This window comes from Hyla sarda, chromosome 6, assembly GCF_029499605.1.
Source record: "Hyla sarda isolate aHylSar1 chromosome 6, aHylSar1.hap1, whole genome shotgun sequence".
In the NCBI taxonomy this organism is placed as follows: Eukaryota; Metazoa; Chordata; class Amphibia; order Anura; family Hylidae; genus Hyla; species Hyla sarda.
This window is the reverse complement of record NC_079194.1, coordinates 131,430,755-131,448,162: the sequence shown is the minus strand read 5'-3', so window position 1 is coordinate 131,448,162 and position 17,408 is coordinate 131,430,755.

Below are 17,408 nucleotides of genomic sequence, written 5' to 3'. Positions count from 1 at the left end.
GCCCCCAGGTCGTTCCACCAGATAGCGACTCGATCCCTCTGGTTGCTGAGATATGCGCGGTACAGGAGGAACAGGCAGAAGCGTGGTCAGACGTAGCGAAGGTCAGGGCAGGCGGCACAGGATCAGAAGCGGTAGTCACTAGCAACAGGTCAAGGCAGGCAGCAAGGGTTCAGAGGCGGAGGTCACAGGAAAGGGTTGGCAACAGGCAGGGAACCCTATAATGATATGGAACGCTTTCTCTCGGCACGAGGCATAAAGATCCGGCGAGGGCAGGAAGGGGCTGGAAACCTTTATTAGAACAGTGAGGGCCAGGCACCAATCAATGATGCGCTGGCCCTTTAAATTTCATGAAGCCGGCGCGTGCGCGCCCTAAGGAGCGGGGCCGTGCGCGCCGGGAGGCAGGGGTAGTGTAAGAGGACGGGGCCGCGGTTAAGTGGACATGGGATGCGGCGTGTGTGTGGGGACCGGCTGCCACACTAACGGCATCCCCGACGGAGGAGACCCTGCGCTGACCGGGATGCGCAGGGACACCGTGGACCGGGGCAGAGACAGCGAGCGCTCCGATCCAGAGGAGGAGACCGGAGTGCTCACTGTTACAGATCCCCTGCGCTCCTGCGCTCAGGCATATTCCTTTGCGGATTCGGGGAAGACTCTGGAGGGGCCACAGCAGGGTTAGGAGACCAAGCACCCCCCGCAGGAGAGGTATCAGCGGGAGTTGCAGAGTCCAGGGAAAGGGCTTCAGGGGCCCCACACCCAGCCAGAGAGGACCCCGGGGAAAGAATGGCAGCCCCTGGGATAGGGGGCCCTGAGTCAGCAGGGGACAGATCCGGAGCAGGGACCAGCAGATGGCCAAAATCTCCAGGGCCCTAAAGGCACAGGCAGCAGGCTTCCCCTTTATAGATAGGACACAGGCAGCAGTGGGGCCAGTAGTGTGTGGCTGCAGCAGTTGCGCCGGCAGCTCATTCAGGGTAAGTCCAGCAGAAGATGGGGCAAGGGGGGAGACAGACAGGGTCCCCAGAGCTTACCCCCAGTTCAAGCAGTGCAGCGGAGCGGTCAGGAGGGAGATCGGAGGATCCGTCGGAGCCACGAGCAGGTCTGTGCGCAGAGACAGCTGCTCCCACTGAGCGGGAACACAGCCTGCGCTCGGAGGCCAGTGAAGCAGGCGGGGAGGCCGGGGCAGACAAGGAGGGTGCACGGAGGTACTGCACAATCCCTCCAGACAAGATCTGAGGAGCAAGTCCTGTGGCCGGGGTCCTCCTACGTCTTCTGGTGCCTCTGGGCATGAGGGTGAGGGCAGTAATCTGCTGATTTAGATAATATTCCAGCCACGAGGCGCGGAGCACAGGATCTATGGGATGCGGCATGTGTGCAGGGACCGGCTGCCACACTAACCGCATCCCCGACGGAGGAGACCCTGCGCTCCCGGTCAGCATGTCTGACCGGGACACGCAAGGACACCGTGGACCGGGGCAGAGACAGTAAGCGCTCCGATCCAGAGGAGGAGACCGGAGCGCTCACTGTTACAGTACCCCTCCCCCCCCCCCCCCTTAGGTCTCCCCCTCCTTTTGGCACCAAGAAAACTGAGGATGAGGCTGCTGTCCAAGATGTTCTTCTCAGGCTCCCAGGATCTCTCCTCAGGACCGCAGCCCTCCCAGTCGACCAAAAAAAATCTTCTTCCCCGGATGAGCTTGGATGCCAGAATTTCCTTGACAGAGAACACATCAGTTGTGCCAGTCACATGGGTAGGGGAAGAGAACTTGGGGGAGAAGCGGTTAAAGATGGCAGGCTTAAGAAGGGAGACATGGAAAGAGTTGGGAATCCTGAGGGAAGGAGGAAGATGGAGTTGGTAGGACACCGGGTTGATTCGCTTCTTGATTCTATAGGGTCCCAAGTAGCGGGGACCCAACTTGTAGCTTGGGACCCTGAATCGTATATATTTGGAAGAGAGCCACATTTTGTCACCAGGGAAAAACTCTGGAGGAGCTCTGCGTTTCTTGTCTGCCTGAGATTTCATGCGGGCAGAGGTTTTGAGGAGAGCGGTGCGAGTCTCTCGCCAGACGAGAAATCCCGGACAAGGTCGTCAACTGCAGGTACGGAAGAAGAGGAAGTCAGCGGCAGCGGTGGAAGAGGGTGGCGACCAAAGACCACAAAAAATGGAGACTTGTTAGAGGCAGAGGAGTGCTTGTAATTATAGGAAAATTCTGCCCAGGGAAGCAGATCGGACCAGTCACTGTGGCGTGAGGAGACGAAGTGGCGTAGATAATCTCCCAAAATTTGATTCACTTGTTCCACCTGGCCATTGGACTGAGGGTGATGGGAAGATGAGAAGTCCAACTTGACCCCGAGCTGACCACATAGCGCCCTCCAGAATTTAGAAACAAACTGTACCCCACGGTCTGAGACAATGTGCTTGGGGAGACCATGGAGGCGGAAAATGTGTTGGAAAAACTGTTTGGCCAATGCTGGCGCAGACGGAAGACCAGGCAGAGGTACAAAGTGAGCCATCTTCGAGAAGCGATCTACCACAAACCAAATGACTGTCATTCCATTGGAGGAGGGGAGGTCGGTAACAAAGTCCATGGCGATTTGGGACCACGGAGTCTCAGGAATAGTGAGGGGTAAGAGAAAACCTGCTGGCTTCTGGCAAGGCGACTTGTCCCGAGCACAAATCATACAGGCTTGGACATAGTCCGAGACATCTTTTTCCACAGTAGGCCACCAGTATCTTTGGGAGATAAGCTGGAGAGACTTCTGTACCCCAGGATGACCTGCAAATAAAGAGGCATGGCCCCACTTGAGGACACGTAGCCGCTGACGTGGGGGTACATAGGATTTGCCTGGAGGGAGAGAACGCAGATCCACTGGAGCAACGGCAATTATGCTCTCGGGTGGAATTATATGTTGGGGAGTAGTTTCGTTGCCCACCACATCGGAAGAGCGGGAAAGGGCATCCGCTCTGATATTCTTGCTCGCTGGACGAAAATGAATCACAAAATTAAAGCGAGCAAAGAACAACGACCAGCGAGCCTGACATGGATTCAGCCTTTGAGCGGATTGGAGGTAGGCAAGGTTCTTGTGGTCCGTGAAAATACTCACAGGGTGGATGGAGCCCTCGAAAAGATGCCTCCACTCCTCAAGTGCCAATTTTATGGCCAACAGTTCCCTGTCACCAATAGAATTGTTTCTCTCGGCGGGAGTGAAGGTCTTGGAGTAAAAACCGCAAGTGAGTGTCTTGCCCCTGGGTGACTTTTGGGTGAGTACGGCTCCGGCTCCCACTGAGGAGGCATCCACTTCCAGGGAAAAAGGCTTAGTGGGGTCAGGTCTGGAGAGTACAGGTGCGGTGGCAAAAAAAGTTTTCAAAGACTGGAAGGCCTCTTCAGCTTGAGAAGGCCATGATTTAGGATTAGCCCCTTTCTTGGTCAAAGCTACTATGGGAGACACCAGAGTAGAATAATGGGGAATGAATTGCCTATATTAATTGACGAAACCCAAAAATCTTTGAATGGCACGGAGTCCAGAGGGGGGTGGCCAGTCCAGTACCGCTGAGAGCTTGGCTGGGTCCATCTGTAGACCCTGGGCTGAAATGATATACCCTATGAAGGGAAAGCTGGACCGCTCGAACAGACACTTCTCGATCTTAGCGTACAGTCGATTCTTTCTAAGGCGCGACAGAACTAGACGAACATGGGCCCGATGTTGGTCCAGGTTGGAGGAGAAGATGAGGATGTCGTCAAGGTATACAACCACGCAGGTGTAGAGCAAGTCTCTAAAAATGTCATTGACAAATTCTTGGAATACCGCAGGCGCGTTGCAAAGACCGAATGGCATCACCAGGTATTCAAAATGGCCATCCCCTGTGTTGAAAGCGGTCTTCCACTCGTCACCCTCACTGATTCGGATCAGGTTGTAAGCTTCTCGCAGGTCCAACTTGGTGAAAATCCTAGCCCCTCGGAGACGGTCAAATAGCTCAGAGATCAAGGGGAGAGGGTAACGATTCTTGACGGTAATCTTGTTTAGACCTCTGTAGTCTATGCAAGGACGGAGGGAGCCGTCCTTTTTGGCAACAAAGAAAAAACCAGCCCCAGCAGGAGAGGAAGATTTTCTTATAAAACCTCTCTGTAGATTTTCCCGAATGTAGTCCGACATGGCGAGAGTCTCTGGTGGTGAAAGTGGGTAGATTCTACCCCGGGGTGGAGTAGTCCCAGGCACCAGGTCGATAGGACAATCGTAGGGTCTATGGGGTGGAAGAACCTCGGCTTGCTTCTTGCAAAAAACGTCAGCGAAGCAGTGGTAAGGCTCCGGAAGACCAGGTGGCGGAGGAACAGCGGGGTTTTGCTTGACAAAGACAGACTTGAGGCAACGGCCGGAGCAAGAGGCACCCCACTTCAGGATCTCTCCAGAGGACCAATCCAGGATGGGACAGTGACTCTGAAGCCAAGGCAAGCCCAGGAGGAGTTCTGAAGAGCAGTATGGGAGGACCAAGAACTCCAAAGTTTCTGTATGCGAAAATCCGATGTCCATATGTAATGGCAAAGTGTGGTACTGCACAGTGGCAGAAAGTCTTTCTCCGTTGACAGTAGAAATGAAGCATGGCTTGGGCAAACGAACCACAGGGATCTGATACTTGTCAACCAGAGAGGCGTGGATGAAATTACCGGCAGATCCGGAATCCAAGAAGGCGGTAGCAGGAAAGGTAGACTTGACAGGCACGGTGAGCTGAACCGAAATTGTAAGACGTGGAGAGGAGGAATCCACACCTAGCAACGCCTCTCCTACGTTCACTAGGTGCGTGCGTTTCCCGAATGCAGAGGACGGAGAGGACTGGCGCAGTACAGACACAGATTCTCATTTCTTCGACGACTCCGTTCTTGAGTGGTCAGGCGAGACTGATCCACCTGCATGGCCTCCACGGCGGGAGACCCAGAGAAGGCTTGCGGTAGACACTGGAAAACCGGAGCCAGCTGAGGATAGCGTCTTGGACGAGTTTTCTCCTTTTCATGCTGCAGTTCCTCTTTTCTCTCCAGGAAACGCTTGTCAATCATAGTGGCCAGCAGTATAAGGTCACTAAGGGTAGATGGCATCTCACGTGCCGCCAGGACGTCCTTGATTTCACTGCGTAGTCCCTTCTTAAATGTGGCCCATAGTGCATCATCATTCCAATTCAACTCGGAATCAAGAGTGCGGAATTGGATGGCGTAATCACCCACGGTAGAACCTCCTTGGGTCAGGTTCAGCAAAGCAGTCTCTGCAGAGGACACCCGGGCAGGTTCCTCGAATACACTGCGGAACTCTTGGCAAAAATTCCGAACGGAGGTAGTGGCTGGATCAGCGCGGTAACCATAAAGGTGTAGCCCAGGCCAGGGCCTTCCCTGTTAACAGACTGAGAATGACGGTCACCTTGGCACGTTCAGAAGGAAACTGGTCGGCCATTAATTCAAGGTGGAGAGAGCACTGCGACAGGAACCCACGGCACTGCTTCGGATCTCCGCCATACTTGTCGGGCAAGGACAAGCGGATTTTGGAAGAGGAGACGGCTGCTGGCTGAGGCGGGACAACCGACATAGGCGGAGGAGACGGCTGTTGCTGGACAGGCAGGAGCTGCTGCACCATGGCGGTCAACTGGGCCAGCTGTTGACCTTGCTGGGCCATCTGTTGCGTCAGTTGAGCCACTGCGGTAGTGAGATCCGCAAGGCTAGGAAGAGGTACCTCAGCGGGATCCATGACCGAATCTTACTGTAACGGTCCGGACAGGTAACTGAAGGTGGATCCACTGGACCAGAGGAGTGATGACGTGGCTGTACCCAGGGAACAGAATCTAAGGAGCTACTGGTCTTAACCAGGGCCCGCCGCAAAGCGGGATGGTCTTGCTGCGGCAGGTAGCCCCCAGGTCGTTCCACCAGATAGCGACTTGACCCCTCTGGATGCTGAGATATGCGCAGTACAGGAGGAACAGGCAGAAGTGTAGTCAGACGTAGCGAAGTTCAGGGCAGGCGGCACAGGATCAGAAGCGGTAGTCACTAGCAACAGGTCAAGGCAGGCAGCACGGGTTCAGAGGCGGAGGTCACAGGCAAGGGTTGGCAACAGGCAGGGAATACTATAATGATATGGAACGCTTTCTCTCGGCACGAGGCATAAAGATCCGGCGAGGGCAGGAAGGGGCTGGAAACCTTTATTAGAACAGTGAGGGCCAGGCACCAATCAATGGTGCGCTGGCCCTTCAAATTTCATGAAGCTGGCACGCGCACGCCCTAAGGAGCGGGGCCGCGCGCGCCGGGAGGCAGTGTAAGAGGACGGGGCCGCGGGTAAGTGGACATTGGATGCGGCGTGTGTGCGGGGACCGGCCGCCACACTAACCGCATCCCCGACGGAGGAGACCCTGCGCTCCCGGCCAGCGTGTCTGACCGGGACGCGCAGGGACACCGTGGACCGGGGCAGAGACAGCGAGCGCTCCGATCCAGAGGAGGAGACCGGAGTGCTCACTGTTACAGATCCCCTGCGCTCCTGCGCTCAGGCATATTCCTTTGCGGATTCGGGGAAGACTCTGGAGGGGCCACAGCAGGGTTAGGAGACCAAGCACCCCCCGCAGGAGAGGTATCAGCGGGAGTTGCAGAGTCCAGGGAAAGGGCTTCAGGGGCCCCACACCCAGCCAGAGAGGACGCCGGGGAAAGAATGGCAGCCCCTGCGATAGGGGCCCTGAGTCAGCAGGGGACAGATCCGGAGCAGGGACCAGCAGATGGCCAAATTCCAGGGCCCTAAAGGCACAGGCAGCAGGCTTCCCCTTTATAGGTAGGACACAGGCAGCAGTGGGGCCAGTAGTGTGTGGCTGCAGCAGTTGCGCCGGCAGCTCATTCAGGGTAAGAAGATGGGGCCGGGGGGAGACAGACAGGGTCCCCAGAGCTTACCCCCAGTTCAAGCAGTGCAGCGGAGCGGTCAGGAGGGAGATCGGAGAATCCGTCGGAGCCACGAGCAGGTCTGTGCGCAGAGATAGCTGCTCCCACTGAGCGGGAATGCAGCTCGGAGGCCAGTGAAGCAGGCGGGGAGGCCGGGGCCGACAAGGAGGGTGCACGGAGGTACTGCACAATCCCTCCAGACAAGATCTGAGGAGCAAGTTCTGTGGCCGGGGTCCTCCTACGTCTTCTGGTGCCTCTGGGCATGAGGGTGAGGGCAGTAATCTGCTGATTTAGCTAATATTCCAGCCACGAGGCGCAGAGCACAGGATCTATGCGGCCATTACCGGCAGCTGCAAGCCACGCCCCCCCCCCCCCCCCTGCATATGTAAAACCTTTAATCAATTTTTTAATCAATTTTTGGGGGAATAAAATGTTATAAAAAAGCAGCGATGTTGGATTTTTTTTCACGTTTACGTCGTTCAACGTATGGGATAATTAACATTATATTTTAATAGTTCTGATATTTATGCACGCAGCGATACCAAATATGTTTATTAAGAAAAAATGTTTACACTTTTTGGGGGTAAAATGGTGAAAAAGGGACAATTTAAATTTTTATGGGGGGAGGGTTTTTTTCTAAAATTTTTTACTTTTATTTTTTACTTTTTTACTTTTATTTTTACAGTTTAATAGTCCCCATAGGGGACTATTTATAGCAATCATTTGATTGCTAATACTGTTCGGTGCTATGCAGTGTTATTGGCTATTTTCTGCTCTGGTCTGCTCGATCTCAGACCAGAGCAGAAGACGCCGGGAGATGGACGGAGGCAGGTGAGGGGACCTCCGTCCACCATTACAGATGATCGGATCACCGCGGCAGCGCTGCGGGTGAACGGATCATGCATTTTTCTGGCTGCACTCCCGCAGATGCCGTGATCTGTATTGATCACAGCATCAGAGGGGTTAATGACAGACATCAACGCAATCGTGGATATTGGCTATTACCGGTGGGTCTTTGGCTGCTATCAGCAGCCGGGAACTGCCGTACATGACCCGAGCATCGCTCCGATGCTTGCGGTCATGTACAGGACGTAAATGTACGTCCTGGTGCGATAAGTACCACCGCACCAGGACGTACATTTACGTCCTGTGTTGTTAAGGGGTTAAAGAGGAGGTTCCTCCTGTCTGTTCAGAGCCTTTTTCAAAATTCCTTTTGGATACCCCCTAATGATAAATCTCTTTTCCAACTCTGCAGCTTTCCTTAAAAAACTTTCATCTGAGCTATTAATTCATCGGCGTAAAAAAAGCATATAACCTTGTGTCATTTTAATTGTATTGACCCACAGAATAAAGAAAACATGTCATTTTTACCTTAAAGTGTACAGCGTGAAAACCAAACCTTCCAAATTTTTCTTTACAGTTTCCCCACATAAAAAAATTTTTTTGGGTTGTGTTGTACATTTTATGGTAAAATGAGTGATGTCATTACAAAGTAAAATTGATGACGCAAAAAACAAACCCTCATATTGGTCTGTGTATGAAAATATAAAAGAGTTATGATTTTTGGAAGGTAAGGGTGTGTTCACACTGAGCAATTCAGGAGGAATTTACTCGAGTAATTCCTCTTGAATTCTCCGCTCCAAATTAATGCACATCTCCTCTGCCCATTGACTTTAATGTTTTTTCTGCTGTCCTGTTCACACAGGACAGCTGAATTCCTTTCCGCTTGAAGAAAGAATATGTTCAAATTCCACGCAAAGTCCGCGGGAGTTCCACGAAAATTCCGCACAAATAGAAAAAAAAAATTCCACACGTAAATTTTTCAGCGTGAATTCCTCTTGATTTGCTCAATGTGAACGCACCCTTAGGAGGAAAAAACGAAAACGCAAAAATAAATGTGGTGGACCACCAGTGTATAGCGGGACCACGGTGTAGCGGTGTAGGTGGTGGGATCAGATGGTATTAACCCCAGGGGCAAAATGTTATTAACCCCTAGTGTTCGTGACGCCAGAGTGTTTTTTGGTACCGGAACCACACGAACGGTATCGCCGCTATTCCAATGGATAGTTAAGGAAAGGAGAGTCCACAACCAGTTATGGTTTAACGGAGGCTTTACTGAGTTTAAGACAGATGGTATTATCTTCACATCTAGGACACATTCCCAGAGAGGTGGCCTGGAATTCAGGAGACCTCGCAGCTTGCTGGGACCAATTATACTTGTAATAAACTTGAGACAATATCTTGAGGCTTGACTATATACAGGACTTGACTATTTGTAGTGACAGCAGACATAGACTTTTGACTTACTGGAATGACTGTAGCTTTGTGGCCTTCCAGGTAGCTGATCACTAGCACTGAGATATCTGCACTGGCTAGTTCTCAGTAAAGGAAGAGAGTGAATTTTAATTGCCGCCCCTTTATATAAAGGGGGGCTGGACTAAAGCCCATTGGTCAAGCTGTGGGTCATAGGTTAAGATGGTGCTCTCTGGGAGAACATGTGACAACAAATCATGTGACTGCATGACATAACATGTGACAGACTTACAGGTGCTTGAAACAACCTCTCACAGGTCCTCTGCTCTATCTATACATTAGGATTCTGTCTATAAATTAAAGCAGTATACACAACATTCTGGAAACAACAGGGGGAGACCCTGCCGGGGAGCCCCCAGGTCACTAAGGGCCTACGGGTAGTACATGACCATGTCCTGTACTGGGATATTACATAAAACTGGCCTGGTCCTTAAGGCCAAAATGGGCCTGGTCCTTAAGGGGTTAAATTCTGTAGTGTACACTGTGCAGTGGAATCCTATTGAGAGCAATGGGATTCTGTTGCTGAACTGGAATCTCCAAGCATAATTTCTAAGCAGAATTCCTCTCGGAAATTCCATAGTGTGATCCCAGACTTGATTTTGCTGTCAATTTGCATGCAATGCAAAGCAAAGGCGGCATCTCTAGGATATTATTCTGTCCTTCTTCTTTCCGCCATCTAAATTCTCATGCTATACCGCAGTTCAGTTCTGTGCTGAACATTTCTGAGGCATGTGAATCAGATTTGTTAAAATTCACAGTATATATATCTGCCAAAGATTTGCACATAAAAAATATGTAGCTTTCACTAATTGCCAACGTTGTCTGCAGGGGCAGACTGACAACACTCAGGGCCCCCAGACCAAATAAAGCAAGGGCACCCAGTTGGCCCCTGGCCACACCTCTGCCCCACTCCTATTCAGACATCAGCCTGATTGGTGATGTCTGGCATTAGCCAAGGGTTCCAGCTAATGATTTTTACAATACATTGGGAGCAGGGACTGTTCGTACATGTACGCCTTGTGTCCTTAGGGCTCATTTACACAGACGGATCTGCAGCGTACTTTATGGTGCGGATCCGCCAACAATGGACCCTACAGTGCTGCCTACATCTGTGTCTGCTCATAGTGGCAATCCGCCGCTACAAACAGACATGCTTTGATGTGCATGCTCGCACACATCGCGGCTGCTCTCGGCCTAGCTCAGGGAACAGGAGGAGCGGCTGCGATGTGTGTGAGTATACTGCGCATGCGTGTGGTGAACATGCACCTTGAAGCATGTCTCAGATGGAGGCAGCACTGTAGGGTCCATTCCCGCGGATCCACAGCGTAAAATACGCTGCGGATCCGTCCATGTGAATAAGCTCTCCGTCCATGTGAATAAGCACTTCACACATACAGGATCTGCTGTATATTTTCTGTAGTTGATTTTGCTACCTATTGAAGCTAATGGGTTGCAAAGTCCGCTGCACAAAATATGCAGCAAATATATGCAGCAGATTCTGTACATGTGAATGTACCCTTAAGGGGTTAATGATAGATAAACAAGCAGTGTGTTCACATGCTGTCACCCCAGTGGGGTCACTTTCTCTCCTCCAGTGTCCACAGGTCACCAACAGGTCACATTACAAGAAATTTTTGTTTTGAAAAATCGCAGCAATTTTTTTATCGCGAAAAATCGCGGTAAAACCGCGCCATTTTTGCCGTGATTTTTTCCAAAAATTGTTCTGGTAATGTGACCTGTGGACACTGGAGAAGGGAAAGTGACCCCACTGGACTGCTACTTTACCCATCACCCAGCCAGAATATACTGCTGATCAGAGGGGAGAGAGGCAGCACACAGGGACATCACTCACCTCACATGAAGCGGCTGCTCTGTGTTCCCGGGAGGCCTTTCAGCTCTCGGCCCTGTCATTTTCCTGTGCTGGGGGCAGAGCCATCAATGAGGTCCTCTTCATCCCTGCGCTGCTGTCTGTCTCTGCTAATGATACCAGAGCAGGAGCAGTGCAGGGATATTTATATAGAGAAAGACATCACCTGAAAGTAGCGCTTGTCTGACTGGGGATCCGGGACAAGTGTCCTGAATCCTCAGCAGCTGCAGCGGGCCCTATACCCGGCCGGGCCTTCGGAGCACGGCCGAATGGACCAGCAGGTCAGTCCGCCCCTGATTGTCTATTACTTGAGACTCTGACAGAAATAAGAGCATGTGTTCCGGTGGTGGATTTGCAGTTTAGGAATATAGTCACAAGAAGATTTGTTACAGAAATTTTAGCAAAAATCTGTTCCAGTTGGCTTGCAATTGATAATCATGTCAAAATCTCAGTTGCAAATAATTAAATGTGTTGCGGTTTTTTAGTTATAGTTTTCCACTGTGATTACAATGCAGTTAAAGGGGTACTCCAACAAAAAAAAACATATCCTCTATCCACAAGGATAAGCATCCAATCGCTGAAACCCCTGCAATCTCAGTTCTCTCTGCTGCATGGAGTGGTAGACAGCACATACTGCCTGAAGCTGCGCATGCGCAGCGAAACGCGTTGCATTATTGGTAATTAAAGTTGGATGGATTTTATCCTGGTTCTGTGATTCCTTTGTCCTGATCGGCGCCAAGTTATCCTGGTTTTAACGAAGCACTCCTTTGATATATCTTTCACCTACCCAGGAAGGCTGCAGATGGACCTTATTGAAACTACACACCTTTTAACATTGTTGTGTATGTTCTCGCACGACCCCCACTGGTAAGCGGTATTGAGTCTTCTAATTTCTCTGCCCTTAACTTCTACGTTACTAGCGCCTTATGCTTTTTTCTTTTTTAGTCTAAGCTGAGGAAGAGGATCCACAAGGCCTGAGAGTGTCTGTTGTCCTGAGGGAGACGTAGGCCTAACCATGCAGCCACGCTTCCACCAGCAGTGAACCTCCTTGTAACAGAGCTGGATGTGGATCCTATAACCTGTGTGGAAGATGACTTGGACCATATCGGGGAGCGGAGTCTAAGGTGCCGCTGGTCTTCACCAGGGCCCACCGCAAGGCAGGATGGGCTTTCATGCAGCAGGCCACTACCCCGAAATGGTTCGACCACACAGGTAGCTGGCAAGGCGAGGTACCGAAGGATAAGGCAGAAGCCTAGTGAAACGTAGCAGAAGGTCAAGGCAGGCGGCAAAGGTGTGGAGTCTAATAATGTAGCGGAAGGTCTGGCTACACGGGTAAGGCTAACAGACTATAAGGATTGCTTAATCTCAGGCTAGGGGCACAAGATCTGTCCAAGATCGGTCCAAGGTTGCTCTGGAACTGGCAAAGGATGTAGTAGACCAGCAGGCTTGGAACAGGGGGGGTCTTGTCCCGGGCACAAACTGAACAAGATCAGTTTAGAGTTGACCACTAGTGTTGCTTGCATATATTCGCAATTCAAATTTCATTCGCGAATATCGCATATTTGCGAATTCGCGAATATTCGCGAATATAGCACTATATATTCAAAATTACGAATGTTCGCTTTTTTTTTCACAGTACACATCACAGTCAACATCCCTCTCTGCTACCAGATTGTGTGGTCTAAAGAAGGCTCTAATACTACTGTGTGAGACCGCCGGGCGAACATTCGCATATGCAAATATTCGCATATGCGAATATTCGCGAATATTGATCCCTCCCTTCTGCTGCTTCTATCAAGTAACACTGGTATACTTGCTATAAAGTTCATAAATTTTCACATATGCGAATTTACGCATATGCGAAAAAACTTGAATATTACGAATATGCGAATTTAGCGAATATATGACGAATATTCTTCCATAAATTCGCGAAATATCGCGAATCCGAATATGGCCTATGCCGCTCAACACTATTGACCACCAATACTGACGGGCGATGAGCTGTATGGACTTACGAATTCCAGCAAGAACGGCCAATAGAGAGGAATGACCCCATTTCAGGACTCGGAGTCTTAAATGGGGAGGTACATAAGTCTTCCCTGGTGGCAAGTGTTGAAGACACGCTGGCGCTGCTGAGATGAGACGATCAGGGGAAATAATATGTTGAGAATGGGATTCCAGGCCTTGAACATCAGAGGATCTGGACAAAGCATCAGCACGAAGATTCTTCCCTGCAGGACGGAAGTAGATTAAGAAGTTAAATCTGGAGAAAAACAGAGACCAAAGAGCCTGAGGGGGTTGAGACGATGGGCAGACTGGAGATAGAGCAAGTTCTTGTGGTCGGAATAGATAGTAAGCGATGTACAGAGCCTTCCAAGAGGTGATGCCATTCTTCTAATGCCAACTTAATTGCCAAGAGCTCGTGATCTCCGATGGTATAATTTATCTCCGCAGGGGAGAAGGTTTTGGAGAAAAATACATAGGTTAAAGTTCTCCCCTTAGAAGACTTCTGCATCAACACTGCACCTGCTCCAACTGACGAGGCATCCACTTCCAAGATGAATGGCTTGCTAGGATCGGGTCTAGATAGAACAGGAGCCAAAGTGAAGGCAGACATTAACTGTATGACAGCTTCTTCAGCCTCAGGAGTCCAAACTCTTGGATTAGCAGTCTAATTGGTAAGATGGGGGCTACCAGAGTGGAGTAGTGAGGAATAAATTGCCGATAGTAATTAGCAAAGCCGAGGAAGCACTGAGGAAGCAGAGTCCGAATGGCATCACTAGATACTCAAAATGACCATCACGAGTATTAAATGCAGTCTTCCATTCGTCCCCTTCTCATATACTAATCAAATTATAGGCCCCACGAAGGTCCAATTTAGAGAAGATTTTGACACCTCACAGACGATCAAACAACGCAGAGACTAAATGAAGTGGGTATCGGTTCTTTACTGCAATTTTATTCAGACCTCGTAGGTCGCAAAGACCCGTCTTTTCCACGAAGAAGAAACCGTCTCCGAGAGGGGAAGAGGACTTCCTGATAAATCCCTTCTGAAGGTTCTCCTGGATGTAATTAGACATGGCCAGAGTTTCAGGAACAGACCCTGGGAGGTGTGGTGCCAAGTCAATTGGACAATCGTAAGGACGATGTGGTGGTAAAATTCTTTGGCTTGCTTTTCACTGAAGACATCAGCATAGTCCTGAAGAAAGGAAGACAAACTGGGTAGTGGATGAGATGATGGTTCCAATTTTGAGATACGTATGTGGATACAGTGGTTGTTGCAATGCGGACCCCAGCGTAGAACTTCTCCAGTTTTCTAATCCAGCTGCGGAGCATGGAGTTGTAACCACGGTAGGCCAAGCAAGAGAGGACAAAGTACAATGAGGGAGAAAATAGAAGGACAAGTTCTCCCTATGCGAGACACCGACCTGCATAATACAATGGTTCTGTGCGATATAGCACAGTACAGTCCAATCTTTCACCTTTCACCGTAGAGATATACAGAGGCTTTAACAGGCGGAACACAGGCAGACAATGCCTATGTACTAGGGAAGCATCAATAAAATTTCCTGCTGTGCCAGAGTCCAAAAAGGCAAGAACGGAGATGATCTCTTTGGAAGGTAGGAAAAGCCTGACCGTCATATTTAAGCGTGGAGAGGTGATATTTACACCTAGGGAGGCCTCTCCCACAAACCCTAGGTGCGAGCATTTCCCTGTGACTGAGGATGCAGAGGACAATCTTTTAGGATGTGATCTGCACTGGCGCAGTATAGGCATAGATTCTCAGTTTGTCGGCGAGTCCTTTCCTGCGGGGTCAGGCGAGACCGATCCACCTGCATAGCCTCCACTGCGGGAGGCAAGGGAGGAGATTGCGGTGGTTGCTGGAAGACAGGTGCCAGAAGAGGAAAGCGCCGAGGTCATGCAGATTCCCTTTCTTGGCGTAGTTCTTCACTTCGCTCTCAGAAACGGATATCAATTCGGGATGCCAACTGTATAAGCTCATTCAGATTAGATGGAAATTCCCGGGCAGCGAGGACATCCTTGATTTGACTTGATAATCCTCTCTTGAAGGTGGCGCCAAGAGCTTCATCATTCCATGCTAACTCCGATGCCAGGGTACGAAACCGAATGGCATACTCGCCCACAGAGGAGTTGCCCTGAGTATGACTCAGCAATGCCGTCTCAGCGGAGGAAGCTCAAGCAGGTTCTCCGAAGATACCCCGAAATTCCGTCAGGAACGCCTGGAGATTGGTAGTGAGAGCATCACTGCGATTCCAAAGCGGAGTTGCCCAGGCCAAAGCCCTTCCAGTTAAAAGACTGAGGATGAAGGCCACCTTTGCTCGTTCCATAGGGAACTGATCCACTATGAGTTCAATGTGCATGGAGCACTGAGTCACGAAAGCACGACAGGTTTTGGGATCCCCCTCATATTTCTTAGGAAGAGACAGGCAGAGTCTTGACGACTGCAGGAGCGGGAGGTGCCACCGGAGCAGGAGGAGGCTGTGGTTGTGGTGGTTGTTGCTGAGCGGTTAGCAACTGCTGCATCATGGCGGATAACTGGCTCAACTGCTGTGCCTGCTGGGCCAACTGCTGTGACTGGAGTGCCACGATGGAAGCGACATCCGGACTATCAGGCAGAGGAACACCAGCGGGATCCATGGCTGGATCTTGCTGTAACGGAGCTGGAAGTGGATCCTCTAACCTGTGTGGCTGATGACTCGGACCATATCGGGGAGCGGAGTCTAAGGTGCCGCTAGTCTTCACCAGAGCCCGCCGCAAGACAGGACGGGCTTGCTGTGGCAGGCAACACCCAGGTTGCTACCCACGACACGGCTTGACCACACAGGTAGCTGGGAAAGGCAAGGTACCGAAGAATAAGGCAGTAGCGTAGTCAAACGTAGCAGAAGGTCAAGGCAGGTGGCAAAGGTGCGGAGTCTAATAACGTAGCAGAAGGTCTGGATACACGGGTAAGGCTAACAGGCTATAAGGGTCGCTTAATCTCAGGCTAGGGGCACTGAAGATCCCGCAGGGAAGTGTGGGAGGTGCATTGACTTATAGAATGGGGTCAGGTGTACACAATAATTATGGGCGTACTGGCCCTTTAAAATATTGTGCGCCGGAGCCGAGACACAGTGGAGGCAGAGGTGAATGACGGGCTGGGATTCGCATGCAGACACGTCCAGCGATGCGAATCCCAGCCCCGCCAGCAGCCAGGGACAAGGGAACAATGTGCTCGCAGACGGTGCAAGTGGCCGGAGCTTGGAGCGTGACACCCCTTCAGGTGAAAGTCAAAGCCTGGTAAGCCCAAATACAGTCAGCATAGTCAAGTCTGTCAAGTCTAAAGTCAGCGTGGGACTGCATAATTGAGTCCAAGCTGTCGTTGTTCCGTAACCTTGCATTGGAGTGATTATTTGCCCCGCGCCTGGCCCAGGAACCAGCGGCCATACCTCAGGTGGTGTAGAGGATAACCACGCCCTGGTGTCACAAATACTAAGGGTTAATAACATCTGCCCTAAGGGTTACAACATCTGCCCTTCATCCCACCCCTCACCACACATGTGACACAGACAGGGGGGGAATGCAGGGAGAGGAGCACACGGCAGTGCAGACTACTCCCGACTCATTCTCCTGATCGGTGGAGGTATGAGCACTCATGCCCCCGCTGATCAAAACTTTTGACATGTCGCTAGGACATGTCAAAAAAGCTTTCCATAATGACAGGTGAACTTTGCAGCATTTGTCTGTGACATGTCCAAATTTTTTTCAAATGTCAGGGATACGCTAAAGGATGCTGGGAAAGGCAATTAAGAAGGCTTTACAGTATACACCGACATCCCGTTTTCGGCATGATGCCGAGAGATATGGTCATTGAGAAGTATTAACACAGTGTGAACTAAGCCTAACAACAAACTAAAATGTCATAGAGGTTTCACAAGTTTTGATCGGCCAGAGTTTGTGTGCTGAGACCTTCACTGATCATTAGAATGAGTGGGGAGAAGCATGCAGCTAAGCATTTCTCTCTCCCCATCTTTGGAGCCTGTCTCCTGCAGTGAGATGGAGATTTCCCACTTCTTCCCCCTTGTTCTGATTTTTGAGGGTCTTAATATCCAGACCCTGACAAATCAAAACTGCCAAAAGTTTTTTTCAAACGGCGGGGACACTTTAATAATACAAATAGCAACAAGGTCACAGTCAGGTTCGGTGGCACTTGTGCTGGCATAACATGAAGCCACCTATTGGATAACATATGCTGCATAGAGCACAGGGGGAGATTTGTCATGCTGTCTTATAGTAAGATTCTGTGTTGCCCATAGCAACCGATCACAACTCAGCTTTCA